The following is a 17442-nucleotide window of genomic DNA, read 5'->3' as shown; positions in this document are numbered from 1 at the left end:
TGACTATGTGTTTCTAGAATTGCAGGGAGGTTTTCCAATTTGACACAGAACAAGAAATGTAATTTTTTGCTTCCAGGAGAACAAGAAAGAATTCATTATAATAGACAAGGTATGATCCTAACTCCCTGAACTAGAGCAATGGCAGAAGGGATGGCTGGTAATAGTGGGGGCAGAAATGAAGCTGCAAATGAGACAGTAATAGAATTGGTAAGTGATTGCAACTTGGAGTGCAAAGGAAATAAACTATTGAAAGATTACTCCATTTGGTTTTTTAAAGAAGTTGTCTGGTAGAGAAATCCTACATACAATCACAGATTTTCTTCGGCAATATGAAACATGTCATGAATCCAGCTTGTTGGGCTGTCCAGTAAAATGTTATTAACCAAAACCAACCAAAACGTCAGCATGTTTGGAACTCTGCTCAATGTTATGTGACAGCCTGCAGGGGAGAGGGGTTTAGGGGAAAACGGATTCATGTATATGTATGGCTGAGTCCCTTCACTGTTCACCTGAGATTATTGCAACATTCAGTTCAGTTCAGTTCAGTCGCTCAGTCATGTCCGACTCTTTGCGACCCCATGAATGGAAGTACGCCAGGCCTCCCTGTCCATCACCAGCTCCCGGAGTGTGCTCAGATTCATATCCATTGAGTCGGTGATGCCATCCAACCATCTCATCCTCTGTCATCCCCTTCTCCTCCTGCCCCCAATCCTTCCCAGCATTAGGGTCTTTTCCAATGAGTCAACTCTTCCCATGAGGTGGCCAAAGTATTGGAGTTTCAGCTTCAACATCAGTCCTTCCAATGAACACCCAGGACTGATCTCCTTTAGGATGGATGGATTGGATCTCCTTGCAGTCCAAGGGGCTCTCAAGAGTCTTCTCCAACACCACAGTTCAAAAGCATCAATTCTTCAGTGCTCAGCTTTCTTTATAGTCCAACTCTCACATCCATACATGACCACTGGAAAAACCATAGCCTTGACTAGATGGACCTTTGTTGGCAAATAATGTCTCTGCTTTTTAATATGCTATCTAGGTTGGTCATAATTTTCCTTCCAAAGAGCAAGCGTCTTTTAATTTCATGGCTGCAGTCACCATCAGCAGTGATTTTGGAGCCCCCCCCCCAAATAAAATCAGCCACCGTTTCCACTGCTTCCCCATCTATTTACCCTGAAGTGATGGGACGGGATGCCATGATCTTAGTTTTCTGAATGTTGAGCTTTAAGCCAACTTTTTCACTCTCCTCTTTCACTTTCATCAAGAGGCTTTTTAGTTCCTCTTCACTTTCTGCCATAAGGGTGGTGTCACCTGCATATCTGAGGTTATTGTTATTTCTCCCAGCAATCTTGATTCCAGCTTGTGCTTCATCCAGCCTAGTGTTTCTCATGATGTACTGTGCATATAAGTTAAATAAGCAGGGTGACAATATACAGCCTTGACGTACTCCTTTTCCTATTTGGAACCAGTCTGTTGTTCCATGTCTGGTTCTAACTGTTGCTTCCTGACCTGCATACAGGTTTCTCAAGAGGCAGGTCAGGTGATCTGGTATTTCCATCTCTTTCAGAATTTTCCACAGTTTACTGTGATCCACACAGTCAAAGGCTTTGGCATAGTCAATAAAGCAGAAACAGATGTTTTTCTGGAACTCTCTTGCTTTTTCGATGATCCAGCAGATGTTGGCAATTTGATCTCTGGTTCCTCTGCCTTTTCTAAAACCAGCTTGAACATCTGGAAGTTCATGGTTCACGTATTGCTGAAGCCTGGCTTGGAGAACTTTAAGCACTACTTTACTAGCATGTGAGATGAGTGCAATTGTGCGGTAGTTTGAGCATTCTTTGGCATTGCCTTTCTTTGGGATTGGAATGAAAACAATCACAACATTGTTAAACGGCTATACCCCAATACAAAATGCAAAGTTAAAAACAAAAAAAAGATGTTAGCATGTTTTTTGAAGTGTTAACCCAGTGTCCTGTGATGGCGGTATTTTGCTTTAAGGATAAAACAGCTATCTAAGCCTCATCCTGAGGAGACAAGAAGCCTACCTTTACTGAATTTGTGTGGACAACTTTGACCTAAAACAATATCACTTATGCCAATGCTAAAACTCAGGTAACAGAAGACTATCAACACTGATAGAATTTTTCACATTTTGAGGAAGAAACACAAAAGATTTTGATACATCTACGATACAGTATAATTTGAAATGCCAACTTGTCTGAGAAGAAGGATCCAAATTTCAACCAATGCGTTAGAATTTTGGAGAAACTGAACAGAAATTGAGCTGTTCTTCTGAGAACAGAAGAAAGAGATATAGCACAGCAAATGAATGTTGAATAGGAATGTCAATAAGAGAAAGTAAGATCATCTCAATATATTTGGAATATGACAAAGTAAAATTATACCTTGCCCAAAATCAGTCAAGAGGAAAAAAGTACCCAAGAAGAATATACACCAATAACTCTGAGAAAAGCCACGAAGTAAAGAGGGCCCTGAATACAAGGAGAGCATCTGAGTGAGAACCACAGAGGCGAGTGAAGACCAAAGTGGGAGAAGTTACAGAAAGCAAGGTTGTGCTTAAATATAAGGGAACAAATTTTCAGTTAAGTTCTTCAAAAATGGTGTCAGTTGCACTCTGGTGCTGGGAGGATCATGTGATTCGGGGGTCTAAGCAGAGGTCAGATGCTGGGAGGATCACGTGATTCAGGGGTGTAAGCAGAGGTCAGATGCTGGGAGGATCACGTGATCCAAGGGTCTACGCAGAGGTCAGACTGCCACTTGTCGAGGAGTGCACTCTTCGGAGACCCAGCACAGGTGAAACAGGACCTTTCTGATACAGTCCAGGAGCCTATTGTTTGCCCTCCTCATCACATCCTGCAGCCTTCATTTTCAGCGCATCCCTGCCTTACAACTCCAGTTAAAACCAATGGTTCTATTGATACTCTTTCTGTGCATTTTCAGTGTCTCTCCATTTGTCATCATATTTTTCTTTGATTTCTAAAAAAAGGAAAAAGAAAGAGTCCTTCCGGTTTTAGATTTTAATCTCCCTATCTACTAAAATTTTTTCTGTGCTTCTAATCCTATTCATGGTTCTCTTTCCTTTCTCTCTCTCTTCCTCTCAAACTAACTGCATGTTCAAGCTGACGATGTAGCCAGCCATCCTTTAGAAGGAATGACTTTCTCCTTGATCATTTTTAGCAACTCATCTTGCCCACACTTATAAAAGTGAAACCAGGATTTTTTTCCTCTCACTCCAAGTTGCAATTAATTCACATCTTTCAATGGACAAATCTTACAAACTCTTCTTTCTAAAGTACATTTCTTGCAATTGTTTTGAATCATCTCAAGTTAAGTCTTGCTGACGAGTGCAGAAACCCACACTGTCAGCAAAAGTGTCTTTCTACACACAGAACAGATGACTGCACGGGAGGAGCTGTACACTTCAGAACAAAATTTCTCCCTTTTCAAGGCTATCCATATTATCACGTCCAAGCGGTACTTCAGGTTGCATTTATAAATGCAGTAACTGTGTACACATGCTGTATTGACTACTTTAGAAGAATTTTAATATTTAATATGTGCTGTAAAATTTTGATAATTATATGTGTTACACATCTAGTAAAACACTGTCACAAACTATATCTATGTAAAAAATTCCATCCTATTGCAAAAATAATTTGACTCTAGTTTTCATACAAGATCAATGCCACTTACTATTAAAAAAAAAACTGCAAGGAATAACTAATATTGAGCACTACGTTTTTTAAAAAAACTAGTAGCAAGAATGAAAATAAAAACTTTGGAACAAGCTGCAAGTTTAAGAATGTTTTTAGTTGAACATGGCTGGCTTGAACACTGGAAAATGAAATCAGTATACTGGAAATGACTTGTCTAACAAGCTGTAATGAGATACCTAATTAGGTGCAGTTGAAACACAATATTCGTGAAATGGGGAAGACTATAGAATTTACCACTTTAGGTTCCTCTTTCCATTTGAACAATGCCCTCAGTGCCCTAGCTGACCAACAGCATGCAAATGACTTAATCCTTCTGCCTCCATTTCCTTATCACTTAAATTAGATTAAGGATACTTCCTCCTATGTTTGTGTGGATTAAATGAGATGATTCAAAAAAAGTGTTTAATCTAGCATTTGGCATGTGCCATAGAAACAATAGATAACTATTAGCTATTGCCAAAAATTAAATAATACAAAAAACTTGGGGCAAATTAAATAATCTCACTAAAAAAATTTAAAAAATAGGAGTATCTACTCTAGAAATACAATTGGCAGAACAATTTCCCTGAAATTTATATAATGAAAGACACAGTTTAGGTAAGCAATCAATTCTAAGAATGCATCAATTTTTAAGAGAAGAAATTTCTAACTTTCCATAATTAATTTCAGAAAGATCACAGGATCATGTCACAACATTGCATATTAATTCATGGCCTTGATTACAGGCTTCCCTGGTGGCTCAGATGGTAAAGAATCTGCCTGCAATGCAACAAACCTGGATTCGATCCCTGGGTCGGGATGACCCCTTGGGGAAAGGAATGGCAACCCACTCCAGTATTCTTGCCTGGAGACTCCTATGGACAGAGGAGCCTGACAGGCTACAGCCCATGGGGTCGCAAAGAGTCAGATATGACTGAGTGACTAATACTTGATGATAGAATTCTAAAAAAGCTTATCTTCCTGGTGTAAAACACTTCAGTATACCTTTTATAGAACATACCATTTTTTCAGTGACCCAGTGTTAACCATTTCTCCTGAACATTTATAGATTTATAGCATTTATAAATTTAACTATATCAATGGCCACTTTTTTTTTTAATCTTTTCTATTTTTAAGCGTGTTTTTTTCTTTCAGTTGAACATTTTTGAGCCAAACAGATCAAGCCATTGTAGGTTCAAAATCAAAAGCAATAGCTAAATGCTAATAATTTTAATTGCACAATTTGAGTCAATTTTATACTATACATGCCAAGGGTTTTCAACCAAGAAAGTAAACAGTAATTAGAACTTATCTTTCAGTTACAATCTAAGGGTGTTATATCTTCAAATGTGTTAGGTTGTATCTCACAGGGTTTTATAATGGAAATTCTTGTATTAAAAATCCATCATTTAACAGGCATACTTGGTAGATTATGCATTGGGCATGGAACTTATTTATTTAGAGAAATTTAGCTATATCAACACTAAAATTATTTATATGCTAAGTGATTATTACCTTGGAAAGACTTGATTTGGAATGAATTATGCTTTGTTTTCAAAGTATGGGAAACTAAGAGAAATTTAATAATGCAATCGATTTTCTGGTAAAAGGAGGGAGAAAATTCTAAGAAAAAGTGCTTCTTCATAAGGCATGGGATAGGGTAGATAAATGGCATGGTTCAGGCTGCTTCACAGAGAGTATAAGCATACTTGTCCTGTGAGTTACTGTCACAATTAGGAGAACACTGTTCTCTGTAACCTACAACTGTGCTTAAATCAAAATGCTGATTTGGTAAAATAATAATAATAATAATGAAGAAGAATAAATGGCGAGAGCAATTTTTAATCTTTATTCCTATTGTTATTTGGAAGAATTCTTGGGGGCGGGGGGAGCTATGTGATTAGTTAAGATAAAGAGACTGTGAACTGTTCCGCCTAAAACAAGTGATCTTTTCCTAAAGAATTGTATTTGAAAAACAAAAGTATTCAGCAAATTAAATTTCCTGAGAGTAAGGTTTATACTTGCTCTGTAACTTATTAAAATTTCCCAATCAATGTAATAATCACATGGAAGTCATTATTTTAGCCTTCTCCATCAAGTAATTCTGAAATAAACATCAAACATCACTGGCTAATAAAAAACAATCCAAATTTATCAAGCAAGGAGAATTTATTAAATTATGGTATCAGCTATACATGCTGCTGCTGCTGCTGCTTAGTCACTTCAGTCGTGTTGGACTCTGTGCGATCCCATAGACACACTGTAGTAAACGCAGTCCTTGATTTGTCATGTGTTCACTGAATTGTTTTACTTTCCCTATTATAATAGAGTTCAACTGTTCTTATGTCTATTTTACTCTACTTTTCTAGTTTCATTATAATGCTATCATTATTTCGTTCTACTTTCCTTATAAAGAACAATTAAAGTTCTGTTATTTCCTTACAGCGATAAGTTCAAATTTATTATTCTGAAAAGTAGCTCTTTTTGAGATAAAAATAATACTCAGCTTACTTAGCCCATAACTGGCTTCACAATGTTAATATCTTGACTATTAGCATTATATAGAGAGTGCTGTGTGCTCAGCCATGTTCGACTCTTTGCGACCCCATGGACTGTAGCCTCCCAGGCTCCTCTGTCTGTGGGATTCTCCAGGCAAGAGTACTGGACTGGGTTGCCATGCCTGCCTCTAGGGGATCTTCCTGACCCGATATTGAACCCACTTCTCAAGTGACTCCTGTATTGGCAGGTGAATTCTTTACAACTGAGCCACCTGGGAAGCATATGTAGCGAGTTGTTGTTGTTGTTCAGTTGTTCAGTTCTGTCCGACTCTTTGTGACTCCATGGACTTCAGCACGCCAGGCTTCTCTGTCCTTCACCATCTCCCAGAGCTTGCTCAAACTCATGTCCGTTGAGTTGGTGATGCCAGCCAATCATCTCATCCTCCGTCGTCCCCTTCTCCTCCTGCCTTCAATCTTTCCCAGCATCAGGGTCTTTTCCAATGAACTGGTTCTTCACATCAGGTGGCCAAAGTATTGGAGCTTCAGCTTCAGCATCAGTCCTCCAGTAAATTTTCAGGGTTCATTTCTCATAGGATTGACTGGTTTGATCTCCTTATTGTCCAAGGGATGCTCAAAAGTCTTCTCCAACTCCACAGTTTGAAAGCATCAATTCTTCTGCATTCAGTGTTCTTTATGGTCCAGCTCTCACATCCATATATGAGTTAGGGGAAAAAACCATAGCTTTGACTAGATGGACCTTTGTTGGCAAAGTAATGTCTCTGCTTTTTAATACATGTCTAGGTTTGTCATAGTTTTTCTTCCAAGGAGGAAGCTTCTTTTAATTTCATGGCTGCAGTCACTAACTTCAGTGATTTTTGAGCCCAAGAAAATAAAGTCTGTTACTGTAGAGGTACTGTATAGAAACTGAGATATATCTATCTCAATTTTTGCATCCATTAATGTATCCCCCCGCTTGATCATCAAAAAAGCAAAAGACTTCCAGAAAGAACATTTACTTTTGCTTTACTGACTATACCAAAGCCTTTGACTGTGTGGATCACAAGAAACTGTGGAAAATTCTTAAGGAGGTAGGAATACCAGACCACCTGACCTGCCTCCTGAGAAATCTGCATGCAGGTCAAGAAGCAACAATTAGAACTGGACATGGAACAACAGACAAGTCCCAAGTCAGGAATGGAGTATATCAAAGCTGTTATTGTCACCCTGCTTATTTAACTTTCATGCAGAGTACATCATGCTAAATGCCAGGCTGAATAAAGCACAAGCTGGAATCAAGATTGCCAGGAGAAATAACAATAACCTCAGATATGCAGGTGACACCGCCCTTATGGAAGAAAGCAAAGAGGAACTAAAGAACCTCTTGATGAAAGTGAAAGAAGAGAGTGAAAAAGTTGGCTTAAAACTCAACATTCAGAAAACTAAGGTCATGGCATCTGGTCCCAACATTTCATGGCAAATAGATGGGGAAACAAAGGAAACAGTGATAGACTTTATTTTTTTGGTCTCTAAAATCACTGCAGTTGGTGACTGCAGCCATGAAATTAAAAGACCCTTGCTCCTTGGAAGAAAAGCTATGACCCACCTAGACAGTATATTAAAAAGCAGAGACATTACTTTGCCAACAAAGGCCCGTCTAGTCAAAGCTATGGTTTTTCCAGTAGTCATGTATGGATGTGAGAGTTGGACTATAAAGAAAGCTGAGCACCGAAGAATTGATGCTTTTGAACTATGGTGTCCCTTGGACTGCAAGGAGATCCAACCAGTCCATCCTAAAGGAGATCAGTCATGAAGAGTCATTGGAAGGACTGATGCTGAAGCTGAAGCTCCAATACTTCCAAAACTCACTGGAAAAGATCTTAATGCTGGGAAAGATTGAAGGCAGGAGGAGAAGGGGACGACAGAGGATGAGATGGTTGGATGGCATCACCAATGCGATGGACATGAGATTGAGTAGGCTCCGGGAGTTGGTGATGGACAGAGAAGCCTGGCATGCTGCAGTCCATGAAGTCGCAGAGTCAGACATGACTGAGTGACTGAACTGAACTGCATGTATCCCCCCAAAATTCCTTTGATTTTAAAAATGTGTGTGAATGTCTATGTTTATGTGGATCCGAGTTATCTAATAAAGCTATTTATTTTTATAGTTTTGCAATGTACCCAGTATTCTGAAATACCGTCTTTGATCTGGCCTCTTTGCCCTTTATCATCTCAGTCCATACCCAAGAAATGGGTGGATACATTGACCAAGAAATCAAAAGCAGGGGAGAAAAAGAGCTTCTAACCTCTTTGTGTGTGTGTGCATGCTCAGTCGTGTTCGACGCTTTGCAACCCCATGTACTAGAGCCAGCCAGCTTTAGAAAAAAAAATAAATACATCTTGAATCAAACTAATTTAGTTTTGAATCTTGACTGCTTCTGAATGACCTTAGGTGAAGCACTAAAATACTTCCATTGTTTGTAAACTGGTCTTAATACTTGGTAGTTATATTACTACTTAATATTTAATAATCTGGTAGTTGTGAGAATTAGGTGATATATAGGAAAATTCCAGAGAGTGGATGGTATGGGATGTTCATTCCATTCACAATGATTGACTTTTCAACTTTTCAAGTTGAATTAGATTCAATATACTTCATTAAGTCACTTTTTAAATTTTTTTGATTTTTACATTTCTGACTCAGGATGCTAATAGCGTGTCATAGTTTAATTGGAAACACTTTTTCTTTTTCATGGATGCATAAAATATAAAATATTTTTAACACTTGATTACATCTTAGATTTAATGAAATACAGTTAAATGCTTCCACATTTATTTTGAAATGTGCTCTAGGGAGAAAATTCCTTCTAGAAAGATCTGGTCCTTTAGGTGATTAGACTATGTACACAGTTTTTGTTGAAAATTGTGAGAAGAAATACTACTAGATTAAAAACATATATCTGAACTCCTTCTGGAAAAAAGAGTGAAGTTACACTAGAGATTTAGTTAGTACTCAATGTTTGACACTTTTAATCAGGTGAACTTGCTGCTAGCTTCCTGTGTTCAGAGTTTTTCTCAAGCTATTATTGATCACTACTCCACGAAAGAAATTGATATGAAAACATTTTTGCTTTATAATGCATATGAATTTGTGGGGAAGATTAGCAACAGCTGCTTTGATCTGACAGCATATAATAATTGTTAAAGTGGATCAATGAAACTTCCATTTACTTTAGTACATTAAATGAAAGAAATCTGTTGCTCAAAACCCCTATTTCTGGCAAAGCAATTTACATTTTCAGAGTATCTGGCACTCAGGTTTGGATGTAGGATCTATTTATTTTTGAGGCTTTGGCCATGGCTTATTTCTGTCATACAACGTTGGGCAAATCATTCGATCCAATTCTTAGCTTCTTCATCTGTAAAGCAACTATAGCAATTCCAAAAACAATATTTCCCTGTCCTTTCTATTGCTGGCCTGTGGGAATTTTAGGTATGAGGATGGAATTACTCAGGAAATGAAATATACTGTCTGTCGAGCAGCTTAAGTAGGACAGAGAACACCACTGTCTAACAAGCTAATCAGATTTGGCTAGGGATGCTGTCCTTCTGTCACTGGCTAATTTTGTGAAAGACATGTCTAACTTCTTGATTCTTCTCTCCACTTAAACATGAATCATCAGACTATTAGATAATGTGACCCAACTCTGAGATGACATTAAGACCTGTAAACTCTGTGTCTTGCCATCCTCTCCGAGTTTTGCACATCTGCAGTCTTTTCTGAAGTTATCGTGGGAAGATAGAATTGTGCGGGCTTTGTGAAAACTTTAGGAAGTAAGATTAATTCTGTGTCCTCTTGAACATATGCCTCAAGGTTCCAGTCATGGCCACCTGGACATCAGCTTTTGGGTGACTTAATCCAAAGACATGATTCTAAAGATGTCCCCCATGATTTCTGTCCTCTTGCTATTCAACCAAACACTAGTCTAAGTATGGTTGTAAGAAACATTGGCCTTCATATAAGATTATCCAAGATTATCTGCACGGGCCCTTAAAAGCAACAGAAGAAGGCAGATGAGATGTGAGCAGGAGGAGGGTGGTCAGAGACATCAGAAGTGTGAGAAAGGCTTGAGCTGCCATTTCTGGTTTTGATGACGAAAGGGGCCATGAACCAGGGCAGGTGGGCAGCCTCTAGATGTTGACAGCTACCAAGGGTTGTCAGCCAGCCAAGACATGGGGATTTTAGTCCTACAACCACCTGGAACTGATTTTTACCAGGAAGTAGATCCTTCTCTAGAACTTCCATAATGAATGCAGGGTGGCTGACACCTTGATTTCAGCCCTATTAGATTCTGATTATGTTATTTAACCAAGCCCATTGGCCCTACACCCTAAAAACATTCAATATCACCACTATGATGACCTATAAGACCTTCTAGAAAGAAAGTGAACGTCACTCAGTCATGCCTGATTCTTTGCAACCCCATGGACTATACAGTCTATGGAATTCTCTAGGCCAGAATAATAGAGTGGGTAGCCTTTCCCTTCTCCAGGGCATCTTCCCAACCCAGGAATCGAACCAAGGTCTCCTGCATTGCAGGCAGATTCTTTACCAACTGAGTTATCAGGGAAGCCCCTGATATCAACTGACCTCTTGCCACCTCTAGACCTTCTAGAGCTAACACCAAAAAAAGATGCCCTTTTCATCACAGGGGACTGGAATGCAAAAGTAGGAAGTCAAGAGATACCTGGAGTAACAGGCAAGTTTGGCCTTGGAGTACAGAATGAAGCAGGGCAAAGGCTAAGAGTTTTGCCAAGAGAATGCACTGGTCATAGCAAACACTCTCTTCCAAAACCACAAGAGATGACTCTACATATGGACATTACCAGATGGTCAATATCAAAATCAGATTGATTATATTCTTTGCAACTGAAGATGGAGAAGTTCTATCCAGTCAGCAAAAACAAGACTGGGAGTGGACTGTGGCTCAGATCATGAACTCCTTATTGCCAAATTCAGACTTAAATTGAAGAAAGTAGGGAAAACCACTAGACCATTCAGGTATGACCTAAGTCAAATCCCTTATGATTATACAGTGGAAGTAAGAAATAAATTCAAGGGGTTAGATCTGACAGAGCGCCCGAAGAACTATGGACGGAGGTTCCTGACATTGTACAGGAGGCAGGGATCAAAACTATACCCAAGAAAAAGAAATGCAAAAAGGCAAAAATGGTTGTCTGAGGAGGCTTTACAAATAGCTGAGAAAAGAAGAGAGGCAGAGAGGACAAAAGGAAAGATATATACATCTGAATGCAGAGTTCCAAAGAATAGCAAGGAGAGATAAGAAAGGCCTCCTAAGTGATCAATGCAAAGAAACAGAGGAAAACAATAGAATGGGAAAGACTAGAGATCTCTTCAAGAAAATTAGAGATAACAAGGGAACATTTCATGCAAAGATGGGCACAATAAAGGACAGAAATGGTATGGACCTAACAGAAGCAGAAGATATTAAGAAGAGGTGGCAAGAATACACAGAAGAACTATATAAAAAAGATCTTAATGACCCAGATAACAACAATGGTGTCATCACTCACCTAGAGCCAGGCATCCTGGAATGCGAAGTCAAGTGGGCCTTAGGAAGCATCACTATGAACAAAGCTAGTGGAGGTGATGGAATTCCAGTTGAGCTATTTCAAATCCTAAAAGATGACGCTGTGAAAGTGCTGCACTCAATATGCCAGCAAATTTGGAAAACTCAGCAGTAGCCACAGGACTGGAAAAGGTCAGTTTTCTTTCCAATCCCAAAGAAAGACAATGCCAAAGAATGCTCAAACTACCGCACAATTGCACTCATCTCACACGCTAGTAAAGTAATGCTCAAAATTCTCCAAGTCAGGCTTCAACAGTACGTGAACCGTGAACTTCCAGATGTTCAAGCTGGATTTAGGAAAGGCAGAGGAACCAGAGATCAAATTGCCAACATCCATTGGATCATCGAAAAAGCAAGAGAGTTCCAGAAAAACATCTACTTCTGCTTTATTGACTATGCCAAAACCTTTGACTGTGTGGATCACAACAAACTGTGGAAAATTCTTAAAGAGATGAGAATACCAGATCACCTTCCCTGCCTCCTGAGAAATCTGTATGCAGGTCTAGAAGCAACAGTTAGAACCAGACATGGAACAACAGACTGTTTCCAAATTGCGAAAGGAGTATGTCAAGGCTGTATGTTGTCACCCTGCTTATTTAACTTATATGCAGAGTACATCATGAGAAACGCTGGGCTAGATGAAGCACAAGCTGAAATCAAGATTGGTGGGAGAAATATTAATAACCTCAAATATGCAGATGACACCACCCTTATGGCAGAAAGCAAAGAGGAGCTAAAGAACCTCTTGATGAAAGTGAAAGAGAGTGAAAATGTTGGCTTAAAACTCAAAATTCAAAAAACTAAGATCATGGCATCTGGTCCCATCACTTCATGGCAAATAGATGGGGAAACAATGGAAATAGTGACAGACTTTATTTTCTTGGGCTCCAAAATCACTGCAGATGGTGACTGCAGCCATGAAATTAAAAGATGCTTGCTCCTTGGAAGAAAAGCTATGACAAACCTAGACAGCATATTAAAAAGGAGAGACATTACTTCGCTGACAAAGGTCCGTCTAGTCAAAGCTATGGTTTTTCCAGTAGTCATGAATGGATGTGAGAGCTAGATCATAAAAAAAGCTGAGTGCTGAAGAATGATGCTTTTGAACTGTGGTGTTGGAGAAGAGTCTTAAGAATCCCGTGGACTGCAAAGAGATGAAACCAGTCAATCCTAAAGGAAATCAGTTCTGAATATTCATTGGAAGGACTGATGCTGAAGCTGAAGCTCCAATACTTTGGCCACCTGATGTGAAGAATGGACTCATTGGTAAAGATCCTGATGCTGGGAAAGATTGAAGGCAGGAGGAGAAGGGGATGACAGAGGACGAGATGGTTGGATGGTGTCACCGACTCAGTGGACACGAGTTTGAGCAAGCTTCTGGAGTTGGTGATGGACAGGGAGGTCTGGAATTCTGCAGTCCATGGGGTCGCAAAGCGTTGGACATGACTGAGTATCTGAACTGAAGTGAACTGAACTGATTGTGTATGCAGTTAAATTTGTGGCAGTTTGTTATGGTCGCAAGAGTAAATGAATACACTATCCATCTATCTACTCTCATCCATCTATTTAGCAAATATTTATTGAGTTAAGAACTCCCATAAAGCAATGACAAAGAGATTAAATTTCTTATCTTCATGGAATTTATATTTTGGTAACTATATCCAGACAAGACATTTAAAAAGATCCTAGAGCTTCTAGCTTATTGCTGTTTGATTCCCTAGGCCAATTAGATTAGAACAAGTCTAGACCTATGAGGCATTCCTGACATTGGAGAATGCTCTAGATGAAGCATTGTCCTCATGGTCTATGCCCTATGCCTTTGGATGGATCTCTGATCTACTTGGTTGATAGTTTTAGGTCTAATAGTCTCAGATGCTCTTTGGATGAGTTTATAAACATAATACACATATCATAAAGTAGTTCTTGGTAAAGATTTAGCAGAAATTACATATAAAGGAGCACTTAACAAAGACTCAGCAAAATTTGGTTCTAGAAATTCTAAGAGACAGCTGATTAACAATACTTAGTGACTCCAGCTAACAACACTGTCTTACATATTTGAAAGCTGCTAATACCACCATAGATCTTAAAAGTTCTCATCACAACAAAAACAAATTTGTAATGATGTGAGGTGGCGGGTGCTAACTCACCTTCATGTGGTAATTATTTCATAATACATACATCTATCAAATCATTATGTTTTGCAATTAAATTTATAGTATGTGTCAATGACATTGCAATAAAGCTGGAAATCAAAACAAACTAAATCACAATAAGAGAAGGTTGCTCACTTAAGGAGCTCCTCCTCATAATCTCCCCAGGAATGGAAAAGTGGAACGAGGCTGAGGAGGCGGATTCCCCCATTCTTCTACAAGAAGTTCACGGTCATGGTGGTAAATCTATACCTTTCTTATATAGCTCGCTATTTCATTTGCTCAGAAAATGCATAAAGTCTAAGCAGCACTCTTCTTTCCACTGAAGAGTCTCAGCAAGTCTCCCATCAAAGCTAGGATCTTCCTTTCTGAAATTTGTGCCCTGACCTCAGGGTCAATTACCGAAGAGTGTAGAAGAGGCTGGGGGGTGGTGTGCGGTCATAAGGAAGCTCCAGTTTGCTTTCTTCTGAGGGTGGACGCCTCCTTCACTACTCAGGACTCCTGCAGAGGCGTGTCTTGGCTCGGACACAGGGCAATGCTGCAAGGGTGTCTGATGCATTTGGTAAATGGGAAATGGCTGCAAGACAGCACACTTTCAATCTTTCAAGGATTTCTAGGAGATGGGGGCAGCAGTGGATGAGATGATTAGAAAGCATCACCAACCCCGTGGACATGAGTCAGAGCAAACTCTGGGAGAAGCGGGAGGACAGAGGAGCCTGGCGTGCTGCGGTCCATGGGGTGGCAGAGAGATGGGCATGACTTAGAGACTGAACAGCAGCAACGGAGGAGGATTTGCTGCACTGGCACACAGTAAGCACTCAATTTTTTATTCAATGAATAATGTACTATGTGGTCCTCTCTTTGGCATCTTCCAAATAACTGGTAAAAAACACACTGCTCTCAGGGGCTCTTGGTGTTAGTCTGATGCATTTGTCTTCCTGGAGGTACTGAGACCAGCCTTAAGGGAAGAGAAAGCAGGCACAGTGAACCACAGCAAGCAATGGGCAGCTCAGCAGGTGTGTAAGAAAAGGACCATGTGAGCAGATTTTGACAGGCTTGTCATCACACCCTTCCCCTTATTACATTGTTGCCTAAAATCCTAACAGAAATTTTTAAAAATTTTAGTTGGTCATCTCAAAAATATAAACATTGCACTGCTTCCCTTGAATATCATCATTCTATATTCACAGTTTATAAGAAACTTCGAAAGGGCTTCCCTGATAGCTCAGTTGGTAAAAAAAAATCCACATGCAATGCAGGAGACCCTGGTTGGATTCCTGGGTTGGGAAGAGCTGCTGGAGAAGGGAAAGGCTACCCACTCGAGTATTTGGGCTTCCCTGGTGGCAAAGACGATAAAGTGTCTGTCTGCAATGTGGGAGACCGGGGTTTGATCCCTGGGTTGGGAAGATCCCCTGGAGAAGGGAAAGGCTACCCGCTCCAGTATTTGGGCTTCCCTGGTGGCAAAGACAGTAAAGCATCTGCCTGCAATGTGGGAGACCTGGGTTTGATCCCTGGGTCAGGAAGATCCCCTGGAGAAGGAAATGGCAACCCACTTCAGTACTCTTGCCTGGAAAATTCCATGGACGGAGGAGCCTGGTAGGATACAGTCCATGGGGTCGCAAAGAGTCGGACACGACTGAGCGGCTTCACTGGAAAGGATAACACATCTTCCAGACAGACCTACATCTCGCCACCTGGTTAGACGGTGATTTACAGTATTTACAACCAAGCAACACACTCACACAGAAACACAGATAATAGTCAGTGATTTCCGTTAGAAGAACTACAAACTCCTCAAAACCTTTATGTGTATAGATAAATATTCAACTAGCCTGGAGGTAGAAACAGAGCTTGAAATAGTGGGAGAATCACTGGGCAATAATCGTGTTAGTATGGCCCAATTATATTATTGCTTTTAAATTTTAAATATTGTATCATTAATTAGTTTTTTAGTTTGTGATAAAGATAACTTCAAGGCTCAAGAAATAAATTTTAAGAAAAAAATATGGGATTCCTCTAGGGGAAGTAGAGGCAGAGCTGTAAGATTTTGCAAAATCTAACAGTCACTGAAACGAGCCATTTTTTGTTCACCGCCATCTCAAAATGGATATAAATAGGCTCACAAAAAGCTCATATTAAAGCACTGTGTTTTGGGGGGAAGAAAGTAAATTGATCTTGGAAGGATCCAAATAGAACATACTTGTAATAACACTGCCATCATTACTTTTTTCTTTATTACTTGGAACATTAATTCAAGATGTACATGAGAGCCTAATACAGAAAGAAGGCAGGCAAAGAAATATCAATAATATTTGCAGTTTTTCTAAGGAAATGTGTCTATTGTATTTTTCAATTCCTCCTTCATTGATGGTTAAGCTGATGCTGACTGTATACATTCCTCCTTCCTGTCAATGTGAAAAATATAGATTTTTGAGGAGGACGATAAAAATGGAAAGCTGATTTCCTATTAAGCGGAAAATTCTTCCTACAGGTTCGTGTTTGGCTTGAGTAAACCAGAGTCAGTGCGGCGTGGAGCCAAGCTGGGCATCGTGGGGCCAGCGCTTCACCTGTGGCAGGATCGAGGGCTTTCAGGAACCCGTCCCACAACTGGATAGTTCAGGCTTTTCAAGAGAGACCACGTGGTGAGAGGGCTGAGATTTCTTTGAAGGTGGCTGTTGATGTGCTCCGTGCCAACCCCACCCTCCCTGGAAAGAAGGGCCCTGGGTGCTCCCAGCAGTGGGCAACGTGAAGATGAGAAGTGAACGGGGCCCGAGAAGCAGGACTGGGGTGAGGCGGGGGAGGCGCTGGGCTCCCAGAATTTCCCGGGCCCAGGGTGAGTGAGTGTGTTTTCCAATTCCAAGCGGGAGGGAGCAATGGTATGGGGTCTTTTCCACCCTGGATGACACGGCTTCCTGGAAGGGCAGAGGGACCAGAGCTCTAGAATTGGAAGTGAATGTGGGGGATGAGAACCGTGTTCAGGGTCGGAGACCAGCTCAGGGCGGCATCAGTCTGTAAGAGGTTCCCTGTCCTCGCGGTCCGCCTCCCGACCCCGACCCTGAAAACCCTGTGGGGTCAGACCTGGGGGGCCAGGGTTCCGGGGGTTGGGAGGGGGTCAACATATAAGGCGGAGAAACAGAGGCGAAGCCCACCACAGCGCCTTTTCCCCCTGCCAGCTTCCAGTCCAGACAAACCCAAGCTGGGAGAGGGGAGAATACTTGAGGGTAGAGGAAGTTTCCAGTTTTGATCAGTCTATTAAGGAAGGGACTCGAAGCACTGGAATTATGCATGTAACTCAAAGTGCCTGAGGAACCTCTGAGTGAGTGGAGTAACACAGGCCCTGCTGAGTTTTATGCAGTCTCAGGGCAAGGGTCCCACACGGAAGGAAGCTTTTTTTTTTTTTTTAATTTGCCTTTTAATTATATCATGAATA

At 40.4% G+C, this 17442-nt stretch overlaps 1 protein-coding gene and 1 long non-coding RNA gene across 10 annotated transcripts in view; one reads left to right on the top strand and one right to left on the bottom strand.

Moving 5' to 3' along the window:
* The window catches only part of PACRG (parkin coregulated), a 523593-nt gene that overhangs the window by 202403 nt on the left and 303748 nt on the right, over positions 1-17442 (bottom strand). The window lies entirely within an intron of this gene.
* On the top strand, positions 4820-10762 carry LOC145519757 (uncharacterized). Its single transcript, XR_014063872.1, has 2 exons — positions 4820-6327; positions 8574-10762. It is a non-coding gene; the product is annotated as an uncharacterized LOC145519757 (long non-coding RNA).

The sequence above is a fragment of the Giraffa tippelskirchi genome, chromosome 9, assembly GCF_054371585.1.
Source record: "Giraffa tippelskirchi isolate mGirTip1 chromosome 9, T2T-mGirTip1v1.2.pri, whole genome shotgun sequence".
Taxonomy (NCBI): domain Eukaryota; kingdom Metazoa; phylum Chordata; class Mammalia; order Artiodactyla; family Giraffidae; genus Giraffa; species Giraffa tippelskirchi.
This window is presented reverse-complemented; position numbering and strand designations above follow the sequence as displayed.